Raw genomic sequence first — 17025 nt, forward strand, 5'->3', positions numbered from 1 at the left:
GCACTGAGGAAACTATTACCTTTCAAAAAAGTAAAATGACTGTACCTTAAGGAGATGCTTGTTTGTGGAAGTGTTGCTCTTAAACAGTGCAGCTCTTTTTTATTTTGTAGCCATCTTTTTTCTTCTCCCTTTCTCCTCATGACCAATAGAAGTTCCCTCTAAATCAATTCCTAGGTGAAATGATAAAGGCATGATGAGCTACAATTAAAGTAGCAAAGGAAATGTTAAGCATGCATGTATATACCAACAAATTCAACATATTTATACATGTGAAAATAAAAGTTATAAATAGTACTTCCTCAAATTACCACTAATATTTTATTAAAATTTCACTTAATTTTTAACCTAGATGTAGCTATAAATAAATAAAAAAAATTGTAGAAAGTATCTATGTCTCTACATGAGGAATTAGCCTGAGGGGAATCTTTCATCCAGAAATTGCTAGAGGAAATTTGGCTGAAGAGTCAAGTGTTATCCCAAGAACTAATTTGTATAATGCATAAGTTTCCTCAGTAAGTCCCCAAAACTTCATGTTTTTATGAGCAGGAATAACAATAGCCTAAATGTTTTTCAGCATTGATAGACTAGAAAAGAATTATGCACGACAGAGTAGAAGCCACAATATACTTGGGTCAGTTGAGTTAGGACTAACATTTAAATGATATCTCTGGTTATACTTGTAATGAATTAAGTGATTAATCAGACCAGATAAAAAACAAAATGTCTGTTCTTTCTGCCAGTAACCTTCAATGCTAGAATGGAAGTAAATGGAACAAAGATGTTTCCACAGGATAACCACAAGAAATCTCCCTGGAGAAGTGGTTTCAGTTTTTCTCCATGGTTTCAGTTTCTCTCAGTAAAATGGTTTCAGTTTCTCTCCATGGAGTAGTATTCCCACTCCAGGATCTAAAGCTCCCAGCAGTGGCTTCTGAAAAATCGCTCTTATCCTGCCATGCTACAGTCTTGAGAAAACCTGCTTTCATAATTATTCCACTGCATTCTTTCCACATTTCCATTCTTTCATCAGTGTATCTCTAAAAATGGCCACTAATGATTCTTTTATTCATTCATCATTGGCAGAAACAACAAGTTCCTAATCCGCATATTTACAGCTGGTGAACCAACCATGTTATCTCATAGACGATGCTGTTCAGTCCAATTCTACAACAGCAAACATCTGAGGAGCAGCAGGACCTGCTGGTCTGAGCACAAGTCTGGGAGTCAGTAACTTTGAGTTCAAATCCCAGCTCTGACACACGTTTGTTCTGAAGATGTGAGCTGTCCTATAAAAGCACTCACTGTGGCTTTCAAAAAAGCCTGGAATCTATTGTGCTTATGTACTAACACAAAGAAATCTCTCTTGCCGCTGTGCTTATGGCATTTTTCAATACTCTTCTAATGGAGGTTTGGTCTACCACAAAAAGCACAGTGGAAGGCAAAGAGCAAGTGGCCCAGCCTGCCCTTCAGTCGGAATAGCTTTGACTGCTCAGAGTCCAGTAGGCGGCAAAAGAAGATTTCAAGGTCAATTTCCTCAACTTTCAAACCTGTGATTTCATATTAGAGGATCAGGCTGTCAGCCTTCCTGTGTCGACAATTCTCTCTGGGAAGGTTAATGTCACTTCTAAGCTTAATAATGGCCCCAAAGTTAGGAATGTACTGTAAACATCCTGACTGTGATGAATAAGTCAAAGTAAACAAGAATGATAAAAGCAAACTGTGCCTGAAATTCATTAAAGCTAATACTAGCTGCCAAAACAGCAGCAGGGGAAAACAAAAGCTAAGGTTGTATCCATCAAGAGTCAAATTTATGTATGAAAAAGAAAACATTTAAACAAAAATGCAAATATATCATCACTATACTATCAAGTCAAATATAGCATCTTCATGCTATTAAACTGAAAATTTCCAGTTCAGTATTTAGAAATATATAACCCAATACAAGTCTTCTGAAAATTATTAACTTCAGTACCCCATTAAATTACAGAATCAATGTAGGGTCTCAACATTCTCTTCTGTGAAATGAGTATAGCATCGGTTCCCTTACACATATCACAAGATAACATTTATGTTAAAGAGTTGAAGTGAATTGTAAGTCATGATAGAATCATCAGATTTGGTCACTGGGCTTGACAAATTGTGAAATGGTATTGGTTCAGTTATTTTAAGTTATCATGACTTTTGCTTTTCTCCAGTGCAGTGGTCCTCAACCAGGCTGCACATTAAAATCATCTAGGGAACTTTAAAAAAATTTTCCAATTCCCAGTCCCATCCTAGACCAATTAAACTAGAAGATCTAGGGGTGGAACTGAGAAATGACTATCCTCAAAGGGTGCTGCTAATGTGTGGTTAGGGTAGAGAACCACTAATGGAGTGCAAATCGACTTACATAATAATAAACTGGAAAACCAAGAACTAACAAATGGAAGCTATGCCTGCTCCAGGCTGTGATGCAAACATCTTCCTAACCTTTCTACTTCTTCCTGTGTGCACAGTTTCCCACTAAACTTCTAATTATTATCTCACCTAATAGAGCTTAGAAGACCAAAAGATTAGTGAAGAGAGAAAAACTTCCACAATTTGGACTAATTGGAAAAGTCTCTCTAAATTAATGAAATTTCAACATGTTAGAATACTTTTAAAAGAAAAGTGATTTTCTGCCTCAAAGTGCCATCTCTATTCAAACAAAAGCTGACAAGTTCAACCAAGGCATCTTTCATTCACTGAGTGAGGCCTGAATAGGTTCTTAAGAGATTTCTTTCAAGGAAGAGATTTTTTCAAGCAAGTGTAATTAGCAAATAGGTTGTTTCTGCTTGTCATATGCCTAGACTATGTTAATACATTGACCTTATGATCAAGAACAAATACAACATCTACAGTAGCCCCTGCTTTGCCTACTTGCCTGCTGACTCACTCCCATACATCTCATTTTTAATTTCATTTTCTCTCTCTCTCTCTCTCTCTCTCTCTCTGTCTCTCTCTCTCTCACACACACACACATACACAAACACACAAAGGTATCATCACCTTCACTCCCTAACCAGCTGAGTCTAAAATTAATCATTTTTCATATGCCTAATGAGACAGAATGAGAATTGGCAAACTTTTTTTTTGCATTCAACAACCCTTGTATTCACCAAAATAATCCAGTGAAATAGGTATTACCATATTTCTCTAATACTAAGATGCTTTTTTCAATCACATTTTAATATTTTACAATCCATAATAGGACAGTACTATGCCATATAATTGTTATGAGATTTTATTTCCATTTTTTTTTTTTAAGATTTATTTATTTATTTATTTATACAAGCACTGGGTTCAGTCAGAAGCGCGGGAGGGTGAGAGAATTCACTGAGCCAGAGCGGGGAGCAGAGCAGGCAGAAGGACCGAAGTGCACTGTTGAGGGGAGCAGCGGGTGGCAGGAGAGGTATGCGCGCCATGTGGGACCCTCCTCTGGTGGCCGGGGAGCAGCCGGGGATCGAACCGGCGCTGCAGAGGCTGCGGGCAGCTTTGCAACCCAGCGCTCAACCACTGCACCACCAGGGAGGCCCTATTTTTCCATTTATTAATAGTACAAAAATTTGGGAACATTTTACAGAAGTGACTGAGGTGGAAAAAGTTAAGCAATGTACCCAAGGTACTTAGTAGCAGTGGGTCTGGATTCAGACATATATGTTCTAGGTCCAGATATTGCACATTTGTTTATTTGGAGAACTTCTGTCTTAATCATCAGTGACACTGTATTATCTCATCATCATGTGACTAAACTCAGAGCTAAAGGGTTTTAAGCAGATGAGTGACATGATCTGACATTCATTTTAATGGGATCACTCTAGCTCACATGTTAAGAATGGATTTTTCCTACACAAATTGAATGAACTGTGCAAGCAGGGAGACCATAGGAAGGTATTTTAACTACCCAGTGAAGAAATGATAGTAGATGAATCACAATGGTCACTCTGGAAGTGAAGAAAAATGGTTAGATTCTGAATATGTTTTGAATACAGAGGCAACAGATTCGCCAATGAATTGAATGTGAGTATAAAAGAAAGAAATGATTGATTGATTTGAGCAACTTTTAGGGATCCAGGTGGCATTAGATAACATGGAAAAATATTGCTAGTTAGATCAAGGTAATCAGATTTGGACATGCTACATTTGATATGGCTGTTAAATATCCAACAGGAGAAATGACATATGTGTTACATATAGGGTCTTGACATTCATGGGAGGATTCCAGTACATTTGTGAATAGTTAGTATTGGATAGTATTTAAAGGTATGAGACTAGACAATCAGAGCAGTAAGGCATAGAATAGAAAAAGTTCAATAACAGATCCTTAGGAGAAAAAACAGATCATGAAGACAGGATCCAGAAAACTAGGATCCCTTGGCTCATAGCTTCTATGACTATAACTCAATATAAAATGCAGTAATAAACATTGAGCACTTACTGAAGGACAATTACTATTTCATGTTAAGTGTCAAAGTCATATGACACTAAATTACACTAATAATGAAGATAGGATTGAAGGGGAAATCCTACCCTGGCTAAGGAAGAGTGATTTCACTTAAATTACACCAGTTTCCAAATAAAAAGTCCCCAAACTAAGGAACATTCACTATTCTCATTTACATTTGTAAAAAAAAAATTAAAAAGGAATCTAGTATTGTTTTAAACTTTAATTCCATTTATCTCAACTGCCAATTCTCAATGAAATGTCCTGATTATAATCTTTCAAAGGGTCTCTTAAATTTTATCTACTATGGCATAAATTGTCCTTTGTTTCTCTCAACTGGATGTTGACTCTCTATTTTAACTTTCCATGATAGTAAGTTTGACAAACTAATAGCATCCACTTTACTTCAACATGCACCATTTACTTTTTTCCACCCATTTCTCCCTTCATTCAAATGCTCACTATTCATTCCATCAACAATAAAAATGTGTTAGGGCTATCCTCAGGACATGAGGTATCTTTACATTTCTTATATCTCTAATCTCCTGGCAGAGGGCTGCAGATTTTAGAAGATCAATAAATATTGGGCAACTTAAAGAATAAATTTCTTAACAATTATTAAAAAATCCTCCTTTTTTTCTCTAAATTAAGTATAAGTAACCCACAGGCAGAGTCCAAGTAATAGAGCAATGAGAGACTTTGGTAGAGTGGAAAGAAGACTTGGACCACAGTTTAGGTGCTCTAAATTTCAACACTATTTGTTTAGGGAAAAGACAAAGAGTTACTGTAAGTCTGAAAGCAACATGTCAAATGTAGTCCAAACAATGCAATCAGAATTCATTCTTCATTTAAGTGCTATTCCTTGCCTCTGTCATCAAGAATCAGAGTAAGCGGTTGAGCGCTGGGCTGTGAAGATGCCCACAGCCTCTGCAGCACTGGTTCGATTCCTGGCTGCCAGGTGAGCGACAGACCTCTCCTGCCGCTCCCACTGCTCCCCTCAGCAGTGTACTTCGGTCCATCTGCCTATTCTGCTCCCCGCTCTGGCTCTGGTGAATTCTCTCACCCTCCTGTGCTTCTGACTGTACCCAGTGCTTGTATAAATAAATAAATAAATCTTAAAAAAAAAAAAATCAGAGTAAATATGTTCTTCCAGGTTGCATTTTGAGAAGTGGGAGTTCAAGTCCAATGGACTTATTTACTCCCAAAATTAGTTCACTAGAAGCCATAACCAGCCTTTTCATTCACTTTTTTGTTTATACTAAAGCTTAATTATTCTACTCTCAAAATAACATCTATTGTTGTCTATAGCATGAAAAGATTACATTCTGACTAAAACAATTTTTTTCATGATCCTCACTTTTTCTTTTTCCAAGGAAATTTATTTTGTTTAAATCTTGGAGAAATTCTTCTATACTCTCAAATTCCATGGGCCAAAACTCAGCATTTTGTTTATAGCAATGACAATATTTATGCAAAAATATTCTATTATGTGGAAAATGGTAATTGAATAAGGCATATTGTCTATGCACTGGATGTTACAAATGATATAATGATATTATGGTAGATTTCAAATTTCTAGATTTAAAGTTTTTTTTTTCTGCAAAAGATAATCCCCTCTTATTTGGATTTGGATCCATGAATACCTAGAACTCAATAAATCTGCAATTAAATGTACAAAAACATGCTTTTTTCTCACTATTGACAGAATATCCTAAGCAAAGTGATATTTTATTGAAAATATATGACATACCTGTTCAAAGGAGTAAAAGAGTGAAGTTTGTCAAAGTTGTATTAAATCCACCAAAGACTACCTAATTATAAGTCTTGGTGTAAACTATGCATGCTGTAGGCAAAGCATTTGAAACTATTTGTACTTGCCAGAAAAATAAGAAAATAAGTGGTCAATTCTTATCCTTATGTACTTTATATTATTCAATATATTTCTAATCAAAATATATTTCAAGGGGAATTACTATATATTAAATCTCTCTCTATTCAAGGATCATTCATAAATAAAGTGGAAAAGAAAGTTCCATACTCTGAAACTATCAGATATCTGAGAATTAGAAATAATAAAGTATACAAATGTTGCCATTAACACATTAAAATCCACATTAAAATACAACTTTGCTTTTAATTCTTTAGCATTTATGAAATATGTATGGAGAACAGTACACAGAGGTTATTATATCATTTATAATTACTAGTATAATTGCTACTAATTACAAAGTCAACTCCTATATAACCATCACACAGTTCAAAAATAGGGCACAGGCTATACTCTAACAAGCAAAGAATCGCTGAGTTCTAGAAAAAAAGGATGGAGGGAAGAAGTAGGGGGAGAGGGAGTGAAAAAAGAAAGGAAAGTAGGAAAAAGAGAGTGGGAAAGGAAGGAAAGGATGTAAATATTACTAGTTAATTTAGCCAGCTAAAATCAAACATTTTTTGGTACTAAAGTATAAGAGAAAACATGTAAAATTCACCTATTTAAAATAAATACATCACCTCCCACTTGGCCCTGATGGCACACCAGCTAGAAGAGAGGTGCTATCAGCATCTGGGTGAGCACTCCAGCTGTCTACTGACTGGGAGATCACCCTGAGGAGCTACTAAAAGATCTCAGCAGTAACCCCAAATCCCACAAAGCCCCAGCTGCCTATTCCACCAACCAATAAATGCCTAGAACAGCAGGAGAAAAGGACCCACAAACAGCAAAATTGCGAACTTTAGTACAGCAAACTCCAAGGAAACAATGGGTAGAAGGGAAAGTCAAATGGCCAAGCAAGTCTTCGGGGGAACAATATACCACAGAAATAAAACAAAACTCCAAAATCAAACCACAAAAATTTAGAAGAGCTTTTTACATATCAGACACAGAATTCAAAGTTGCCATGATTAAGAAAATTAAAGAATTATAACAATACAAGGTAATGGTTTAGAAATTTGAAAGAAAACTCAGAAAAGCAAATGAATGCTATGAGAAATATAATCAAGGAACAGAAAATTGAAATTGAAACATTTAACAAGAAAATAATGGAATCACAGGATTTCAAAAGATCAACAGAGGAGACAAAAACTTTCAGAGAAAAACAAAGAAGTAGAATAAACCAAATGGAAGAGTGAATTGGTGATCTTGAAGATGAAAAAGAGGAAAACAGGATAGATATAAAGGGGGAAAAAATGAAGCAATACTTCAAGAATTATCTGCCACAATGAGAAAAGGAAATATAACAATCATAGGCATCTCAAAGAGAGAGAAAGGAACTGAAAAGTTATTTAAAGAAAACTTCCCCAACTTGAAGAAGGATCTGAACAAAGAAATATAGGAAGATAAAAGAACACCAAACTACCGAAACAATAGTAAACTATAGCAAAACATATAGTAGTAAAACTTCCAAGAGTCTAAGACAAGGGAAAAAATAAAGAAGCTGATATCAAAAACTGATAACCTATAAAGGAGCCCAGATTAGGCTAACACCAGACTTCTCTGAAGAAACACTATGGGTAAGATGAGTGAGAAATTCAAAATACTCCAAGATACAAAATTTCAGTAAAGAGTAAATACTCTAAGATAAAAACTGTCAGTCAAAAACACTGTATCCTGCAAAGATCTTCACATACAATAAAGAAATAAAGGTTTTCTCAGACATAGAGGATCTCAGAGAGTTTGCAACAAATTACTCCCACCTCCAAGAAACATAAAAAGGGGCTTTAGTATTTAAACCAGAGAGAGCAATAACCACAAAGAACTAAACAAATAGAACCACAGAATAAAGAGGAAGAAAAGGAAGAAAAAAAGAAGTAAAGTTATCATTATTTGTAGATGATATGCTAATACACATACATAACCCCAAGACTGTGGAAAACTAATTAAAATGATAAACCAGTTCAGCAAATTGGCAAGATACAAAATCAATATGCAAAAAATCAGTACTTTTTATATGCAATGAACTAGAAGAAAAAAAATTAAAAAGCCACCCAATTACAATCTCAACTAAAAAAAAATAAATATCTGGGAATAAACCTAAAAAAGGAGGGAAAGGACTTATAGAAGGAAAACTATAAAACACTGCTAAAAGAACAAGACACAATAAATGGAAAGATATTCCTTGCTCAAGGAAGAATCTATCTTCAAAATGGCCATCTTACTCAAAGCAATTTGCACACTCAATGCAATCCCAATTAAAATCCCAATGACATTCTTCAAAAAAAAAAAAGAAAGCTATTGAAATTCATATGTAATCACAAAAGACCCTGAATAGCCAAAGCACTGCTGATGAAAAAGGAAAAATATGGAGGTATCACTGTCCCAGACTTTTTACTATAAAGCCATTATGATTAAAACAGTATGATGCTGGAACAAAAAAAAAAATAAAAAGACATAAAGATCAGTGCAACATAAATGAGAGTCCAGAAATAAAAGCATACATTTATGAACAACTAATCTAACACAAGGAGTAAATTATATATACTGGAACAAGGATAGCCTCTTCAATAAATGGTGTTGAGAAAGTCGGACTGCCACATGCAAAAGAATCAAACTAGATCCCGATCTCACACCATGTATGAAAATCAACTCAAAATTGTTAAAAGACTTGGCTATAAGACCTGAAACCATAAAACAAATAGGAGAAAACACTTATATAACATGACATAAACTTCAGAAACAGCTCTGCAGATTCATCTTCAGCAACAAAGAAAACCAAGAATATAAACACCCAGGACTACATCAAACTTAAAATCTTCTGTACAGCAAAAGAGGCAGTAACCAAGAGGCAGAAATACCCTACTGAATAGGAGAAAATATTTGCAGCCCATACAGCAGAAAAGGGACTGATACTGAAGACCTACAAAGAGCACATGCAACTCAACAAAAAGAAGCAACCCAATCAAAAAATGGGCAGAAAAGCTTAAGTAAGCTCTTCTCTAAAGAAGACATTCAGATGGCCAATAGGCATATGAAAAAATGTTAATCATCATTTACTCTCAGTAAAATGCAGATTAAAACCACAATGAGATACCACTTCACATCTGTGAGAGTGGCCCACATTTAAAAAAAAAAAAAAACCAAAAACAGAATCAACAGGTACTGAGTAGGAGGATGTGGAGAAAAAGAAAGCCTCTTACACTGTTGGTGGGAATGTTGACTTGTCCAGTCCCTGTGGGAAAAAGTGTGAAGTTTCCTCAAAAGACTAAACATGGATCTACCATGTGACCCAGAAATTGCACTCCTAGGTATCTAGTCAAAGAGCACAAAAACACTAATTTGAAAGGAAACGTAGTCCCATGTTTACAACAGCGCTGTTTCCAAGACATGGAAGCAACCTAAATGTTCAGGACAGATGAGGGGATCAGGAAGTTGTGGTAGATATACAAAATGGATACTACCCAGCAATCAAAAAAAAAAGAAACTCGGGCCTCCCCTGGTTGGCGCAGAGGCTTCACAGCCGCTGCAGCGCCGGTTGGATCCCCGGCAGCAGGTGAGGGTCCCACATGGTGCGACAGATCTCTCCTGCTGCACCCGCTGCTCCCCTCAACAGTGTATTGCGTCAGTCTACCTGTTCTGTTCCCTGTTCTGGCTCTGGTGAATTCTCTCACCCTCCCGCGCTTCTGACGGTACCCAGTGCTTGTATAAATAAATAAAATTAAATCTTTAAAAAAAGAAAAAGAAAAAAGAAACTCATGCCATTTGCAGCAATGTGGATGGAACTGAAGGGATTATCCTAATTGAAGTAAGCCAGAAGGAGAAAGATAAAAACTGGATGGTTTCACTTATATGTGGAATATAGAGACACCAAAGGATCAGGCACAAACTTTAAATCCAACTCTTAAAAGTTGACCATAGATCTGAGCATGCAAGAGGGGAGGGGAAGACAAGAAGGGGAAGAGGAAAATAAGGGGGGTGAGCACAGTACACTATGGTGGAGGACTATGGTTGATTTGGTGGTGGGAGAACTATGGTGACACACCTGAGGGGAGAAATTCTTCATTGTGAAAAAAAATGAACAAGGATTAAAATAATGATAGTTCAATAAAAATACATTTTACATTTTAAAAAACTATATGAGAAAAATTTTAACGTGCAAATAAATTATGTATAGATTTCAGAAAAAATGGATTCATGAATGATAAATATGCATTTCTTAAATTAGCACTATAATTCTATATTGTATTATTGAAGGGGAGAATATTGCTGGAGTTCAATGTAATGGAAGAGAAACACAAGTTTCATACTTAAACAATTTATTCAATCTACTAAAAATCTTGAGGGAAAATCTCAAACTTCTCAAAAATTGCAATTTCAAGGGATTCTGAACAATATTAAAACTGGGACTCATTATCAGACAGAATTTATGTTAGGCATGACTTATAATCACTCTGGAATTCCAAATGCTTTTTTGTGCAAACATGCATTATATACTAGATGAAACAGAAGAGAAATGCTTACTGCACTGGTTTGAGAATCTGGAAACACTTTTATTTCAAGCTCTAAATTTATAAGACCTTTAGTATTTCACTTAACCTCAGCTAACTCAATTTCTCCCCCTTAATATGAAGATATTTATTTACTTATCCACACAGTCTTTCAAAAATAGTTATTGAAAACCTACTGCTTGCTTAGAATTATCTTAGACACTAAGAATTTTACAGTAAATATGTATCTTACTTTCCTGCATATACACAAAGGGGATAAGAATAAACCATAAACAAGTAAGCAAATAAGGAAAAAGTGAAAGGTAGCTGGTAATTCAATTTCTGACTAACAGATTTTTTCTCATGATGTTTCCAAGTTTTACACTAGGATGGAATGTTCACAGTAATCAGTTCCATATATATCTAAGTTGATGATCACACTTCCCCAAAGAAAAGTGAAATTTCATACAAGATATTTTATTCACACACTGAAGATACATAAGGGAATTGCAAAGATATGTCTAAAAAAAGGAAAAAGAAATAATGAGCTAATGTTTTCTTTATTTGCTTGCTTGTCTGTTTAGAAGAGTATATATATATATACCTGAATTTTTACAGGTTGAATACTCCATTCTACTAGAAGAGAAACAAAAAAAAAAAATCAAATTAAGGCTGGGATGCTCTAGGAGCTCTCTTGCATTCTTACCTTACAATAACTGATTTTATAAAATTTATCTTTCTTTTCTTGCCCTATGTGCTCTCATAAAAATGTTGTATCAGGATATTTGTTGAAATTTTCAATGTATAATATCTATAAATTAGAGCTATTAATGTAGATCTGTAACTTAAAACAAATATCTCAAAAATCCTTCAAAATATATTATTTTGGCTTTTAACTTTTCATGATTATTCAGTTTTGAAAATCTACTCTTACTTTTAAAAAACTTTCATTTAAAACTGGATGCAGGTTTTCCATCCTTTTCCTGTTATTACTTACTGGAGTGGGTCAGTGTGTTTAATTTTAGATAGACTTTCATCAAAAACTTCAGACTCATTTCTCAAAATTAAAATCAAATCACCATCCCATTCACAAAAGAGTGGCTCAATCAAGCCAGAACTCAGCTCATTAATGAAACAAATCTTTTTGTTGTTGTTTGATTTGGTAAGCAACACTCAGAATACTGGGGGAAGAAGCATCAACTTCAAGTTCTAACATGGAACCTACTTGTCATGTGACACTGAGAGAGTTTATTCGCCTTCATCCCACTTTTACTTTTAAAAAAGGTAATAATCTTGGGCCTCCCTGGTGGCACAAGGGGTTAAGACACAACCTATGAAGCTATCTGCAGCCACTGAAGAACAAGTTCGGTCCCCGACCAGGGAGCAACCCACATGATACAGCAGACCTCTCCTGACTAGCCCTCTGCTCCCCTCAGCAGTGTATTTCAATTGATCCACCTGTTCTGATCCCCACTCTGTCTCTAGTAAATCCTCTCACCCCCCACACCTCTGGCCTGTACCCCAGTTTTTGTATGCATAAATGAATAAACCTTTAAGAAAAAAAGGTAATAATCTCAACCTGAAAGTGGAAAAATGAGTCATTAATTTAAACAAGAACAAAGGACAAGTTCTAGCTAAACAAGACATGCTAGTTAGACCCGGCAGCACAGAGAGCAGGGACCATGAGGGGCTCACACTGTTATCGGCTAGTCTCACAATAAAGTCAATCATCTTATCATCTTTGTCAAACAGAGAGCCTAAATCAATGTGTACCAAATTTTGCACCATTGGAAATCAAGTCCAGTGAATTTTGGAAAAACTGTGTAACAGATGTAAATCAGAATGATTTACAATACACATTAGTATGGTAAGGCCCCAGATCTCTTACAGCAAAAAGATGTCTAACTTTTTAGATGCAACTTTCCTCAATTTAAGCATAAACCCTTTTTTGTCAGAAATTACCTAAATAAGCAGTTCCTATATAATAATTTAAGTTAGTATTAAATATATCTTTTACTTCCCCAAGGTACTATCTTTCTTGTTTTCACATTTATCTTATGAAAAATACAATTGATTCAGGTTGAAGAAACTCTAAGTTTTGGGGTTTTTTTCCTTTTCTTGTTTTTAAATAAAACTTCACTTTGACATTTGTATCCCCTTTCTCCATTCAAATCTTTTGATAAATTCTTTCATTTAACATGCTGATTTTTTGTTTATTTTTATTTTTTTAAAGATTTATTTATTTATGCATACAAGATCTGGGGTGCAGGCCAGATGTGCAGGTGGGGGAGGGTGGATGGGGAGAGAATTCACCAGAGACAGAGTGAGGAACAGAGCAGGCAGCCTGACTGAAATACACTGCTGAGGGGAGCAGCTAGGGAGAAAGGAGAGGTCTGCTGCACCCTGTGGGCCACCTCCCTGGCCAGCTGGGGATTGAACTCGTGCTGCAGAGGATGGCTTCACCGTGCTGAGCTTAGGCCATTGCACCACCAGGGAGACCCCCGACTTGCTGATTTTTTAATCTCTTTTATTTTCCCTGAGGTTTTATATTTAAAACACCTTCCCAAGGACTTTGGCAGGATTGTTTTTATAACTCCAGGGTATTTAAAAGAAGTACTTCCTTCTTCCTATGAAAGTTTTTTGTTTTGCTTTTTTTTTTTTCTAACATCATCTAACAGAAGTTTACCTTTGTATTTGATGAAGCCTCTTTCAAGGTGTGTTGACATATCTGTTGATGGTCTTAACAACTCCATTAAAGATTTGTAGCTGTGAAAGTACTGCTTTTCTAAAAATGTATACACAACTTAAAAAATGAATCAGTGAGTTTTACAGTTCCATCCTCACACTTATGCTTTAATATCAGTTTCACTATTAAAAATGAAGAAATTGGAAACCTGGCTGACCAGAATATAAAATTCTCCAACTGGACTCAGGTAACAAGGTGTTATCTCAAAGTCCAAAGTTGTCAAATTTCTACTCTACCAGGTCTGGAGATTAGGTCAGTTCTTCTGTCAAAGCGGCTGCAACAATCTGATTAATTCTGACCCTTCTCAGCTATAGTTTGATTCTGGCTTATGGATTCTGCAACCAGTAGTTTTTCTAAGGGGTGTAGATTGGAACAGAGTGATCTGGGCACTGCAGATTAGGACTGTGGACAGGCTGCCACCCCCACTGTGATCACAGGAGCATGATGGGTTTGTGTTTCTCTGGCAGTCTCTGTGAAAGGCTGCCTCCTTGAAGTCTTCTGAAGTCTTCTGTCAATCCACTCTTAGCGTTGTGGCAACAGAATGGGTCTGGTGTCAGGCTAGAGATGCAGCAGGGTCTCTTCACAATGGCTTTTAGTTACTGAGTTTCCCCTTAATGTGCAAGTTTCTGCTGCCAGAGCCTAGTTTTTTAAACTCTGGTTGGAGGCTGCAAACATGGTAGGTGAATGTTAACCTAGCAATGAACACAGGCAAGTTTAGGACAGGTATCCTGAATAACAAGACCCCTTCTTATTCATATCAATTTCTTCTAACCAGATGTTCCTCCCAGAATTGAGCTATAGCTGCCTGCATCAGGGGGCTGTAGGCTCAAGCTGACAGTCCTTACCTAGATAAATACTAAGCCAGCAGAATCAAGGACTTACGACCTCAAGCACTCCTTGTGCAGGAGTGCAGGGTTTTTTACCTTCTGACCCTGATTTCTTGGTTGGTTTCCAGCTGTGTGGTGTCTCTCTGCTCCTCTAAATCTGAACCTTCTCCAGAGGCAGGCCCTTTCATTTTTCACACCTAGTTGTGTATGACTCTCTCCAGTTCAGTCGCCAGGTTCTGAAATTCTTAATAAGGTTGTGTTCTCCTTTTCTGCCAACAAAAAAGCCTCCATATTTCAGTTATTCCTTTCTCCCTTGGGCCTTACTGCCCCAGTAGCATTTCCAGCAAAATTATAATGCAAATTTCCTACAGTCTCTGCTATGTCACTATTCCTTGTGAGAACGATAGTCCCAGTCTGTTGGTACTTTTTGGGCTGCTGTTTTCGTCTGTATATCATTTTTTGATATATGCGGGGAGGAGGTGAGCCCAGTGTTTTTATTCTTCCACCATTTTGCCAGAATGCTCATCATTTATTTTTTACAGTTCTAAAGGTCATCATTTAAATTCTTGTATACTTTATAAACTTGAAGAATTTGTAAAAATTCTTATAGGTAAAAATGCTTGAAGGCACATCTTTGAATAAACTACATCAAGACAACACAGCATTTTCTTGACTGGCAATATAAAATACTGGATATTAGCAGATGTACTCTATAAGAGCATTATGTGGTCAAGTGACCCCAGGGAGGTGAAGAATTTAGAAACAGTGGCTAAACAGAGTCAAACATGTTTCCTTATATTAGGGTATCTCAGATCATTCCATATACTCTAAGAAGATAATATAATCTACAATGTCTCCCAATTTTTGACCATGGAAATGTTTTATTTGGCATGTAAATTAACACATGCTAGAGTGAGTCCAATGGAGAAGTGAGCCAAGACAGGATCAATGCCTCCAAGGAACTGTGGGCTAAATCAGGTCTCCACAGTGACTGCTCCAGGCACAATAAAAGTATAAAACAGCACTAAATCAGAACTTATGTTTATTCCCTTCCCCAAAATTAACATTGAGATTCTTTCCAAGTGTGCTACAACAAACCACTGAATTTATCGTAGGGATGTCAAGCTTTAAAATGGTAGAGAAAGTAAAGCTAATTTGAAGAGTTCCAGATGCTATTGCATTCAGAATGATATATTATTAATAAAAAGAAAAATACCAAAATCATTTGATTATATTTTGAAATAAAATATATCATTTAGTATGTAAATTTTAGTCTTGAAATTGTTCCAGTTGCTATTATTTCATTTAAAATCACCCCAAAATTTAGTGGCATAAACCAAGCATTTTTATGACACTCACAGAGACTACAGGTCATGAATTCAAACAGAATACAACTTGTTTCTTATCTTTTACGTTTTGAATCTCAGCTGGGGGTGGTGACCCCTCGGGATGAAGCTAGAACAGCTGAGAATGAGTACCCACTATAAAGGGCTTCACACACACTCAGACATGTGATACCTTGGAAATGGTGGTTGGAAAGTGGAACTCAGCTAAGATGATTAGATATGGCATCTCTAGCCTAAAGACGTCAGCATGATCAGACTTCCCAGTTCATTGTTTCAATGACTATTCAAAATATACATGACCTTTTATTATCTAGTGTCAGAAATTACAAAGTGTCACTTCTGCCATATTTTCTTAGTTTTAGGAGTCATAACCTCATTCAGAATCTAAGAAATTAGACAAGACCCTGGATCTCAATGAGAGAAGCATCATAGAATTAATTAAAACTGCCACACGAACACTTCACATGTTCCTAACATTGTCTCCAACAAATGGGCTTCTTCTTTCAAATCCAAACTTAAGTGGCAATGACAAGATGATTTGAGGCAATTCAGAATATAAGCTCTCAAAAAAATGACAGTGTGATAGTTGGAAGTTGAGAGAAAATTGAGTGTAAGTGTTGGTGAGGGGTATTGCTATATTTATTTTTGCAGTAAAAAGAAAAGCAAAAACACAAAATATTAGACTTGATAGGAAAGGTAAGAGATTTTAAAATTTGTGATATCTGATCAAAGGTCCCTATATTATTGACATTGATCAGACTGGTTTCCTCAAAATGTTGGTTAAAATGTACCTGTTGCACTGGATTAGAAATCCAAATTTGAGTGAAACAGACTAATCCTTCGTGGCATATGAATGAATCAGCTCCAAGCATCTGTGCCTCAGTCTATATAAAGCTGTTCATCTTCATGCAGTCCTTCAACAAAGTACTGAGACTTCCCATGTGAAAGTGCTGAAAACACATGGGTAAACACAGTATTGTTCATGCCTGCCCTTAGATACCCAGTGAAGAGTAGTACTCAAACATTTACTTGTTCAACTTCTTCTTTTTGGTAGTTCCAATCACAGTTGGAGCTTAAAATGTATAAATGTTAATAAAAGGTGAATAAAAATGATGCAAATAACAGGGAAAAAAGGCACAAAGCTATGTATTGATGAGTCATAAAATAAATGGTATGGACCATAAAAAATTTTAGCGTAGGAAGAGATCACTAAGGAACTAGGTAAACTCAGAA

Source organism: Talpa europaea (genome assembly GCF_964194135.1).
Source record: "Talpa europaea genome assembly, chromosome: 7".
Lineage (NCBI taxonomy): Eukaryota > Metazoa > Chordata > Mammalia > Eulipotyphla > Talpidae > Talpa > Talpa europaea.